Raw genomic sequence first — 10,519 nt, forward strand, 5'->3', positions numbered from 1 at the left:
TTTTGCAATCCTCCAGACATAAGTACTATCCTCACCCCAGAATTCCCCAAATTCCTGCATGTACCTCACTGGCAGCACAATGAAATCACCCTATCAGGTATACGAGTGTGTGGCCTACTAGACCAGTGTCCTTGAAATGGTGTCTTATAACTTGTATATGGCTCACAGTGCCCTGCACATGGTAGAGGACTCAGTAACTGTATCTGCAAGATCCAAGCACTTCTATTTTTTTTAGTTGTCAGTGAACCTTTATTTTATTTATTTGTTTGTTTATTTATTTATTTATATGTGGTGCTGAGGATTGAACGCAGTGTGTCACACATGCTAGGCAAGCGCTCTGCCACTGAGCAACAACCCCAGCCCCCAAACGCTTCTTTTCTCTGTGCGGAATACCTGCCTGGGACAGCAGTAGAGGACTCAGAGAGCATGCTCTGAGCCCTTCTGCAGCATCTCAGACTGCTGAGCACTGTACCAGCTCTTAGCACCCCCACCCCCCGTCTCCTGTACTCCTGAAGCACCACCTTCAAGCCTTCCACCTGCAGAGCTCAATCTAGAGGTGGCCTGGGAAGAAAGGCTGAAGATGAGAAGGGGAACAGTACAAAATGAGCAAGGAGGATCTTTTTATGCCAGAAAGTAAGAGAGAGCTTAAAAACATGCCACACTCAATAACAACAGCAACCCGACAAAAACAAGAAGGCTGGGGATGAAGGCTGGGGATGTAGCTCAGTGGCCCAGACCTTGCCCTAGTATGTGTAAACCCTGGATTCAATTTCCCAGCGCTAGAAAAAGAGGGGAAAAAAAAAAAAAGTCACAGGGACACAAGAGAGAGCTTGAAGAGCTTTCCATTGGCCAGATCGGATCTGAGAATTCTTGAGCTCACTTTTATTTTTCCCTATGCTGGCGAATTAACCCAGGAGCATTATACCTCAGAAATACATTCCCAGCCCTTGATTTTTAAATATTATTATGAGACAGGGTTTCACTAAGTTGCACCAGCTGGCCTTAAACTTCAGATGCTCCTGCCTCCCTAATAGCCAAAATTACAGGCATATACCATCAATCCAGATGAGCACGAAATTATTAAAGACAGTATTGAATTTGACTTATAGGGCTTTGGGGAAAAAATAAGAATCTTCAACCATACAATAAACTGATGATAAGCAAAGAAACAAATACATAAATGGAGAACAGAAGACGATTCTTACACATTTTATAATCATCATAATAAAGATTAGTTAGGAAAGAATCATTAATAAATTCTAAATCAAGGTAGTGGGGAAATTTTGATGAGAAGCATATTTGTATGATCTTAGAATGTCTCCCACAGATTGCTGTTTAGTACCAGGGAAGATGTGGTAACTATAGAGAGGAGAACTGGCTAACAACCTAGTTATACAATTCAACATCACAGTGAGGGGCAGGAAGGTGTCATGTGCCTGTAGCTATAGGTGGCCTACGTAAGATTGCAATGGGGAATGTGGAACTGGACTCTGACCAAGAGGAAAAAAATCAGACACACAAAATGAGAAAAAAAAAAAAAAAAAACTTTAAAAAATGTCAATGTTATAAGTGGCGTAGAAAAGCTATGGAACATGCTGAACATGGTGGCACATACCTATGATGCCAGAAGCTTGGGAAGCTGAGGCAGGAGGATCATGAGTTCAAAGCCAGCCTCAGCAACTTAGCGAGGCCCTAGCAACTCAATGAGACCCTGTCTTTAAATAAAATACAAAAAAAAAGGCTGGGGATATGGCTCAGTGGTTAAGTGCTCCTGGGATCAATCCCTGGTACCAAACAAGAAAGAAGAAAAGAAGAAAGACTGTGGAAATGCTCCAGACTGAAGGAGATCAAAGAGACAGAAAAAAAATGAATGCAGTTCCTATCCCTAGACTGGTTCCTGTAATGGAAGAAAAAATGCCATAAAGTAAATTATGAAATCAGTAGTAGATATGAACACATCAAATAAAAGTATTTCCTTGGTGTTAAATTAATTGAAGTTGTTAACTCTAATATGGTTATGTAAGAGAAAATCCTAATTCTTAGGATATAACTGAAGTACCCACAGTTAAAGGGTCAACTTATTCTCAAATGATTCAGAAAATATATTATAGGTGGATAGATAGTAAATGATAAAATGTATGTGGCAAAATGATAAGAAGTGAATCTAGGGCTGGTGGTGTGGCTCAGGGCTGGAGCATGTGTTTAGCACACTCAAGGCTCTAGAGGTGAAAAAGAAAAGAAACACACTTACACATTGCTGGTGAGACTTCAAATTAGTACAACCACTTTCCAGAAAGCAGGATGGAGATTCCACAGAAAACTTGGAATGGAACCACCATTTGTCCCAGCTATCCCACTCCTCTGTTTACACCCAAAGGACCTAAAATCAACATACTATAGTGATGCTGCCACATCAATGTTTATGGCAGCTCAATTCACAATATCTAAGCTATGGAACCAACCTAGGTGCCCTTCAACAGATGAATGGATAAAGAAAATGTGGTATGTAGACACAATGGAATATTATTCAGCCATAAAAAAGAGTGGTTTTATGACTTTTGCCAGTGAATGGATGGAGTTGGAAACTATTGTGCTAAGTGAAATAATCCAAACCCCCCAAAATCAAAGGCTGAATGTTCTCTCTACTATGTGGAGGGAGAGGGAAGAATAGAAGCCACTGGATTAAACAAAAGGAATGAAAGGAAGGGAGGGGGTAGGAATAGGAAAGACAGTAGAATGAATGAAACAGTAGAATGAAAACTTTCCTATGTTCATATATGAATACATGACCAGTGAAGCTCCATATCATGTACAACCAAAGAGTGGGATCCTAAGTAATATTCCATGTATGTATAATATGTCAAAATGCACTCTGCTGGGCTGGGGATACAGCTCAGTTAGTAGGGTGCTTGTCTCTCATGCACAAGGCCCTGGGTTCAATTACCAGGACCACATACACACACAAAAAAATTCTACTGTCATGTATATCTAGACAGAACAGTTCTTTTCTTTTTTAAAAAGAAAAGAACTGATAAGTGAATCTGTGCAAATGGCTATTGGAGTTCTGTCACTTTTTCCTTTTTAATGTTTTAGCTTTTCCAAAGGTTTAAAAATATTTTCAGGGCTGGGGATGTGGCTCAAGCAGTAGAGCGCTCACCTGGAATGCGCGGGGCGCTGGTTCGATCCTCAGCACCATATAAAAATAAAATAAAGATGTTGTGCCCACCAAAAACTAAAAATCAATATTAAAAAATTCTCTCTCTCTCTTTAAAAAAATCTTTAAAAAAATATTTCCAAATAAAAAGGCTTAAATAGAAGAAATGAGACAGGGCCATATTAGTAATAGACAGAGGGGTGGGAAGCTGTGAATTTTGGTACCAGGAAGAGAAAGTAGATTGATCCTTAGAACTTCTGCTCAAAAGGGGATAGGTATTTTGAAATAATGAAACATCAAGTTGTAAGATGAAAGAGAGGGTAGGAATGAAAAAGACCTTTGGGATCCTTGGCTATTGAGATAGGAATTTTACTTTTGCAATATTAGATAAAACCTTGGTCAAGAGCCACCATCAGGCTCCCAGACACAGTGATATAATGATTGGGAAGCTCCCAGACACAGTGATATAATGATTGGGAAACTACTAGTTAAATCAGATTAATTTTTTAATTTAAATATTTATATTTAAGTTTTAGGTGGACACAGTATCTTTATATTACATTTACGTGCTGAGGATCGAACCCAGTGCCTCATACATGCTAGGTGAGCGCTCTACCATTGAGCCACAACTCCAGCCCCAGATTAATTATTTTAAAAGGTGCCATGAACCACCACCATCCCACCCTCACTGCCCTGCTTGACTGAGAGAGAACAAGTAGATAGCAAACTGGGGAGGCTCCTTCATGAGCAGACACAAGGCATGTGGATGGCCATTCTTGGAGGGAGGGAACCCAGGGGGAAGACTATCAACTTGCAACAGGCCAACAGAAAACAAGAGGCCCACTGGTACAGGCCTGAAATCCCAATTACTCTGAGCCTGAGGCAGGAGGATCAAAAGTTCAAGGCCAGCCTGGGAAACTTAGAGAATCCCTGTGGCAAAATAAAAATAGCTAGGAGGGTAGCTTAGAGGTAGAGTACTTGCCTAGCCTGTGTGAGACCTTGAGTTCATGCATGCAGAAGAAAGAGGAGGAAGAGAGAGAGGAGGAGGAGGAAGGGGGAATAAGAAGAAGGAGGAAGAGGAGAAAGAGGAGGAGGAGGAGGAAGAAGAGAAGGAGAAGATGAAGAAGAAAAAGAGGAGGAGGAGGAGGAGGAGAGGGAGGTGGAGAAAAAGAATAGAGAAGGAGAAGAAGGGGAAGAGAAAGAAGAAGCAGAAAGACAAAAAAAAAAAAAAAAAAACCCTGAGAAACATCTATTCTGACTTCTTTCAATGAGAATTTAGGAATCATTTGCCCTGTGCCCCAATTCTCTCTGCACCTATACTTGCATACACAGAAACTATTCCTTCCTAACTATGAGCCCCAGAACAGCCTCCATCCTCTCCTGGATGCATTTATTTGAAACCTCTTTCATATAAAAGGCTTTGGTGCTCAAGAGTGAGTGAAGAGGGCTGGGGTTGTGCCTCAGTGGTACAGCACTTACCTAGCATGTGTGAGGCCCTGGGTTCAATCCTCAGCACCAAATATAAACGAACAGATTCAATTAAGGTATTGTGTCCATCTAAAACTACTGTATACATCTATATATGTATGTGTGTGTGTGTGTGTGTTATATATAAAGAGTGAGTGAAGTTCTAAAATAGAATGAATGAGCAAAAGAAGACCAAGATGGATAAAAGTTAAAGAGGCTTGGAAACCCTTCGCCCCCAAAAAGAGGTGCTTAATTTTAAGCCCCAAACTCAAGCACACCCGGTAAGGTGTAGGGAAGCATGACAGTGTAAACATTTCAACCTCTTTCACTTCCTCTTCCTGTAGATCATGTGCTCCTGAGAACGTGGACCGAAACTTGTCAGCTTGCTTGTGGAGCAAGTCTTAGAGCAAATAATTGTTCAATTAGTCATCTTATCGAACAGGAGTTGTCATAGGGTAGGGCTGAGTCTCCACTGTTGGCCATCAGTAAAGCTGGGTTTTGTTCCGGTTTGTGTGACTGACTCACCAAGTGGCCTAGGGAAATCATGTTGTCTCTCATTTGCCAACTGTTTGCCCAGGGGAGGGATGCTGTTGAGAGTAATTCTGAATGACGTCATACTGGGAAAGAGATATCCCTTTCCCAAGAAGATGATTTAATTGCTAGGTCTGATCAATTTGAGCCAAATGAACATTTTTTAGACCAGTGTGTCATAAGTCATATATCTGAGTCTTTGAAAGGCTCAAAGAAGAATTGTGAAATTTGGGGACAGAGTTGTTTTTCAGCAACAACTGCCAACTTCAGTATCTAGGAATAGTTTGGCCAACATCCTGGATTGACTCAGTCTTTCGTAGCAGCTCTTAAAATTGATAGGCATTGAAAGGTACCAAGGACAGAACAAATAGATTTTTAGTTTTCATTTGAGAGAACCATCCTGACATCATATATTTTTTAAATGTCCTAGCTATTTCTGTAATGGCACTGTGCCCGGAGAAGTGTGTTATAAGTAATGCATGAAAAACAGTAGATTTTTCTTGTTTCTTTCTCTCAGTTTAAATGATGTAAGAGCTTTCTATGTATTATCTCTTGTCCTCTGAGAGCATATGCATTTCATTTGATGGTCTTTTTTGTTGTTGTTGGTTTTGTTTGTTTGTTTGTTTTGTTGGGTTTTTGTTTGTTTATTTTGGCATTGGGGATGGAACACAGGGCCTTGTGCGTGCTAAGCAAGTGCTCTACCACTGAGCTGCATCCCCAGCCCAAGAGTCCAATTTATGCTAGGTTCTATGTCAGGAAACATTTTAGAAGGAATATCAGGCATTAGTAAAATAAAACACACAAATCAATATAAAATTGCTACCTGTGATAATGAGCCATATCAAAGATACCGTGTGAAATAAGAACTCAAAGAGGGCCCTTGGCCTGACTTAGGGATCCCAAATTTTTTTTCTCTTACATCATCTGGAAATAATGTATCTCACTGTGGAAATTTTTAAAAAGAATAATGAAAGTATAATAATATCAAAGTATAATAACATCACACTCAGGCAAATTCAGATTCTCCAAACTACTAAGCCTTAGTGTCACAGATTTTTCCATTACCTAAACTTAAAGTTACATCCTTCTTTATTTTAATGTACTTCTTTTGCCTTGAATATCACCAAATCATATTTTTACCATAACTCTACCCTCTTTTTGTTGACATTCACCTGGCATGTCTTTATTTATCCTTTTTACCTTTTAAATCCTTTTGTTTTAAGGCATTTTATATTAAACCTCTAGTTCAGCTCTATTTTATGACCCAGCAAAGAGCCTTTAAAAGAACCATAGGTGAGTTTATCTCATTGACTTTTATTGGCAGATATAATGGTGGCCATAGAAGTGCCTTGCTCTGCCTTCAAGAGAGCTTTCTGTAGAAAGCACAAAGGCCAGGCACCATGGGCATGCCTATGGGTCCATCTACTAGGTAAATTGAGGCAGGAAGATTGCCTGGGCAATTTAGCAAGACCTGTCTCAAAATAAATAAATAAATCTGTAGGGAGCACAGTTGAGTGGGTCCATGGCCTCCAGCTGCTCCACAGCATTAATATGGAAGCCATGGCTCCCCCAGGCCACTCCCAGCAGGTGACTGAGCACTGTGGGGTCACCTGTGCCAGGTCAGGCAGGCCATTCCTGCCCCATGTAGGGTTCCTCTAACCAGTTACTTAGGCTCAGGGACTTCCCATCAGTCTGGCTGAAGTACTCTCAGAACCGTGTGCTGGGGGTCTGAGGCTCTTCCTGTCCAATCCTTGCTTTCCTCTCTTCTTTCCCAGCTGCCAGACCTGCCTCACGGTGCAGAGGCTCTCTGCCCACTCCTGTGCCCTCTTCCCTGGACGTGCAGTCCCTCCAATAGCTCTCTTGCCCATCCAATCCCATCTTGGTGTCTGCTTCTCAGAGGACCCGAATGGACAAGTCAGTTTACTACTGTGATGCTTTATTTGCTGGTTTTAGTGCCTTCTAGATTCACTATCATTTGCTATATAGACTGTCCTCTTTTGAGGTTTGTTTATTTTTTATTTATGTATTCTTCCTTATGTTGTGAAGTTTATGCTCTGTTTTAATTCTTCCGGTATTTACATTTGACTTTATATAAAATATTTAAAATGATATTTCATGAAGACTCAAATGTATGGGCTATATGTCAGAAGCAAACCACATGCAGAATTGCTGCAGATTAGATATGTTTATTAACACTGTTATCCACCAGCGTAATCCCTGGCAAGATTTTTGAATATCTGAAAAACTATTTCAGCCAGGTGCAGTTGTACATACCCGTAATCCAAGCCCCTGGAGAGGCTGAAGCAGGAGGATTACAAATTTGAGATCCTATCTCAAAAGTAAAAAGTAAAAAGGGCTGGGAATGGAGCTCAGTGATAGAGCCCCCCTGGGTTCTGTAAAAAAAAAAAAACTACAAACAAACAAAAAAATCAAAACTGCATTTCAGACTGTCTTGGAGCATGTTCTGGCTTCTACCATGTGTTCTGCTGCCGATCTTTGCCAGAACAATTCTTTCCTTTCTCTGCCCTTGTCCTTACTGAAGTAACCTGAGATAGTATCTAGTTATCCTCTGTTATAAATGACAAGGACATTAATACATTTATATTTCTCCCCACTAACTGAATTGCTACCTCCTGACTTTCATTAGTTATAAAATTATTTGTAGTTCATCTGACAATTCCTTTGTAGTTTTAAAATAAACATCTAAGTGTCTATATATTGGGGCATCAATCACAGATAATTTCTGTTCTATTTACTGAAGCTGTTCTATCTATTCATTCTCTACCAGGAAAAAAAAATGAGAAAGTTAATACACTTCTATTGCCTCTCATATCCTCCCTGACCCTCTTTCAAAACATACTCTTGCACAAACATAACCTTTTTTTCCCCATTGTCAAAGTACAGTCAATCCTCATGATTTGCAGATTTCAGGTCCACAAATTTATTTGTAATCCCCAAATCCTTCATGGACATGCACATAGTAGCAAACAATTTGAACCACCTGACATGCAACCTTTCTGCTGAGGTTGAACAAAATAATGTTCTACTTTGTGTGTTTCAGCTTTCCCATTCTAAGGAACATCCTTTTCAGCCACTTAGTAAGAGCCAATTAGTATCACGTTTTTTGCTTCCTGAACTACCCACAAATATTTAACTCCTGGCAAGAATTTTCAGCCATATTGGTTATTTCATGGCTTATAATGGCACCCAAAGAACTGAAATGCTGTCTAATTTTTTATGTGTGTGGGGGGATACTAGGGATTGAACGCAGGGGCGTTTTGCCACTGAGCCACATCCCCAGCCTTTTTATTATTATTTAATCTCCTTGGGGACAAGTTAAAGTACAAGAAAAAAAAAGTTTCTGAAAGCTCTATCATAAAAATATATGACTGTATATAGAAAGTCCTGTGTTATTCAGTCTGTACATACACCTGCGTGTATACACACCTGTGTTAATGCTCATAAACTGCCTAGCAAGAAAATGAAGGTGGCCTGGGCCCAGGACAGAGTTGATTGGAAACATTTCCCACTGCACAATAACTTGGGGTTAGAAAATAAAAAATAGACTTTTAAGCAAAATTTTGAAATTTTGTTCATTATGCATTTATTAACATTGAATTTGATTTTATAAAATATTGTATTAAAAATCACTTATCTACATTGCTGAATCTTGGCACCCTCCTCTCTTTAGAGTTTGAAACTGAGCTGAGGCACAGTGACACATGCCTGTAATCCCAGTATCTTGGGAGGCTGAGGCAGGAGGATTGCAAATACAAGACCCTAAGTAACTTAGTGAGACTCTGTCTCAAAAAAAGGAGGGGGCGGCGCTGGGAATGTATTTCAGTGTTTAAGCAACCCCAGGTTAAATCCCCAGTAGGAAGAATAAGGAAGAGGAGGAGGAGGAGGAGGAGGAGGAGGAGGAGGAGGAGGAGAGAGGAGGAGAAGAGGAAAAGAAAAAGCTACCCATTGCTTTGTTCACTGGTAAAATTAGGGCAAACATTCCTAACATAACTTCAAAAGAGATAAGAACAACAAAACAAAGATCTCTGAAGGTGAATGACTTGTGACCTTGGGAATTCTGACTCCCAGTTTAATATTTGCTCATTTTTCAACTGCAAAACAAAAGAAGGGAGAAATCAAAAGTCAAAGTATTTGTATATACACTAATAAACAAAATAACTTCTGGTATTGGTTGCATGAATAACACTCTCCCCAGCCAAAGATCCAAGTTCTGGTTTTGTATTCACTGAGAAATCTAGTTTTAGCTTGCGGCTATATATTTTTTTTCCTTCTAGCTATAGTTAATTGTTTTTTTATCTTTGCTTAGATTCTATCATGCTGCAGTGACATTTTTCTAAAGTCTTTGAAGATTTTTCTGCCTGTGGGGATAGCCCGGATTCTCCCTTGAATGCATATTCCCCCTTGAATATATATCTGCTTTCTTAAAATAAACCCCTGTCAATACCTTTGGAAAAGAAAAGAAAGAATAATAGAATCATCTGAAACAAACTTCATTTAGGAGGAGATGTTAAGTAAAAAGGTGGGTCATAAACCAGGGGAAGTGGTGCAGCCCTGTAATCCCAGTGATTTGGGAGGGTGAGGCAGGAGGGTCATAAGTTCAAGGCCAGCCTCAGCAATTTAGGGATACCTGTCTCAAAAAATAAAAAGGACTGGGGATATAGCTCAGTGATAGAGCACCCCTGAATTCAATCCCCAGTATTACCTTCCAAAAAAAGACAGGTTAAAAAAATTAAGTTATCATTGTTCCAAATTTGCACTAGATATATATAAGAAACTACCCACAACACCAACACCACAGGTTTTTGTGTTAGGATTAGCCTTCTTTCCCATAAGATATCCCCAAATTTATGTTCAATTTTTAAATTTAAAAATGATAATATACACCTCAAAATGCTAACTTCTCAGTTAAAAATTTCATCATTAGTATAATTTTAATTTATTAAAATCTCAAAAGCATTATTAAGAAAAATGTATTTATACACCAAAATCCTAATAATGTATTTTAAATTATTCATTTCCCGTTTAACTTGTATTTACAGGCATACCTACAAGTTTTTAACATAGTGATAGTTTACAAACTTGAGTTGTTTTTGTCTGCTTTGTACTATTTTTAAAACATGTTTGTACATTTCTACAGAGCACCAGAATTATTTTAAAAGTTACTTTTAAAAAATCAAGCTGATATTTATACTTTATCCATTCCTGTAAGTAAGAACATTTCTGTTGTATCTAGTTCCAAGTTACTATAAGCAATATAATTAGAATTATCTCTGCATATGAAGCTTTTTTTTTTTTTTTAATATTTATTTTTTAGTTTTTGATGGACACAACATCTTTGTATGTGGT

Source organism: Marmota flaviventris, chromosome 8 (genome assembly GCF_047511675.1).
Source record: "Marmota flaviventris isolate mMarFla1 chromosome 8, mMarFla1.hap1, whole genome shotgun sequence".
NCBI classification, from domain to species: Eukaryota; Metazoa; Chordata; class Mammalia; order Rodentia; family Sciuridae; genus Marmota; species Marmota flaviventris.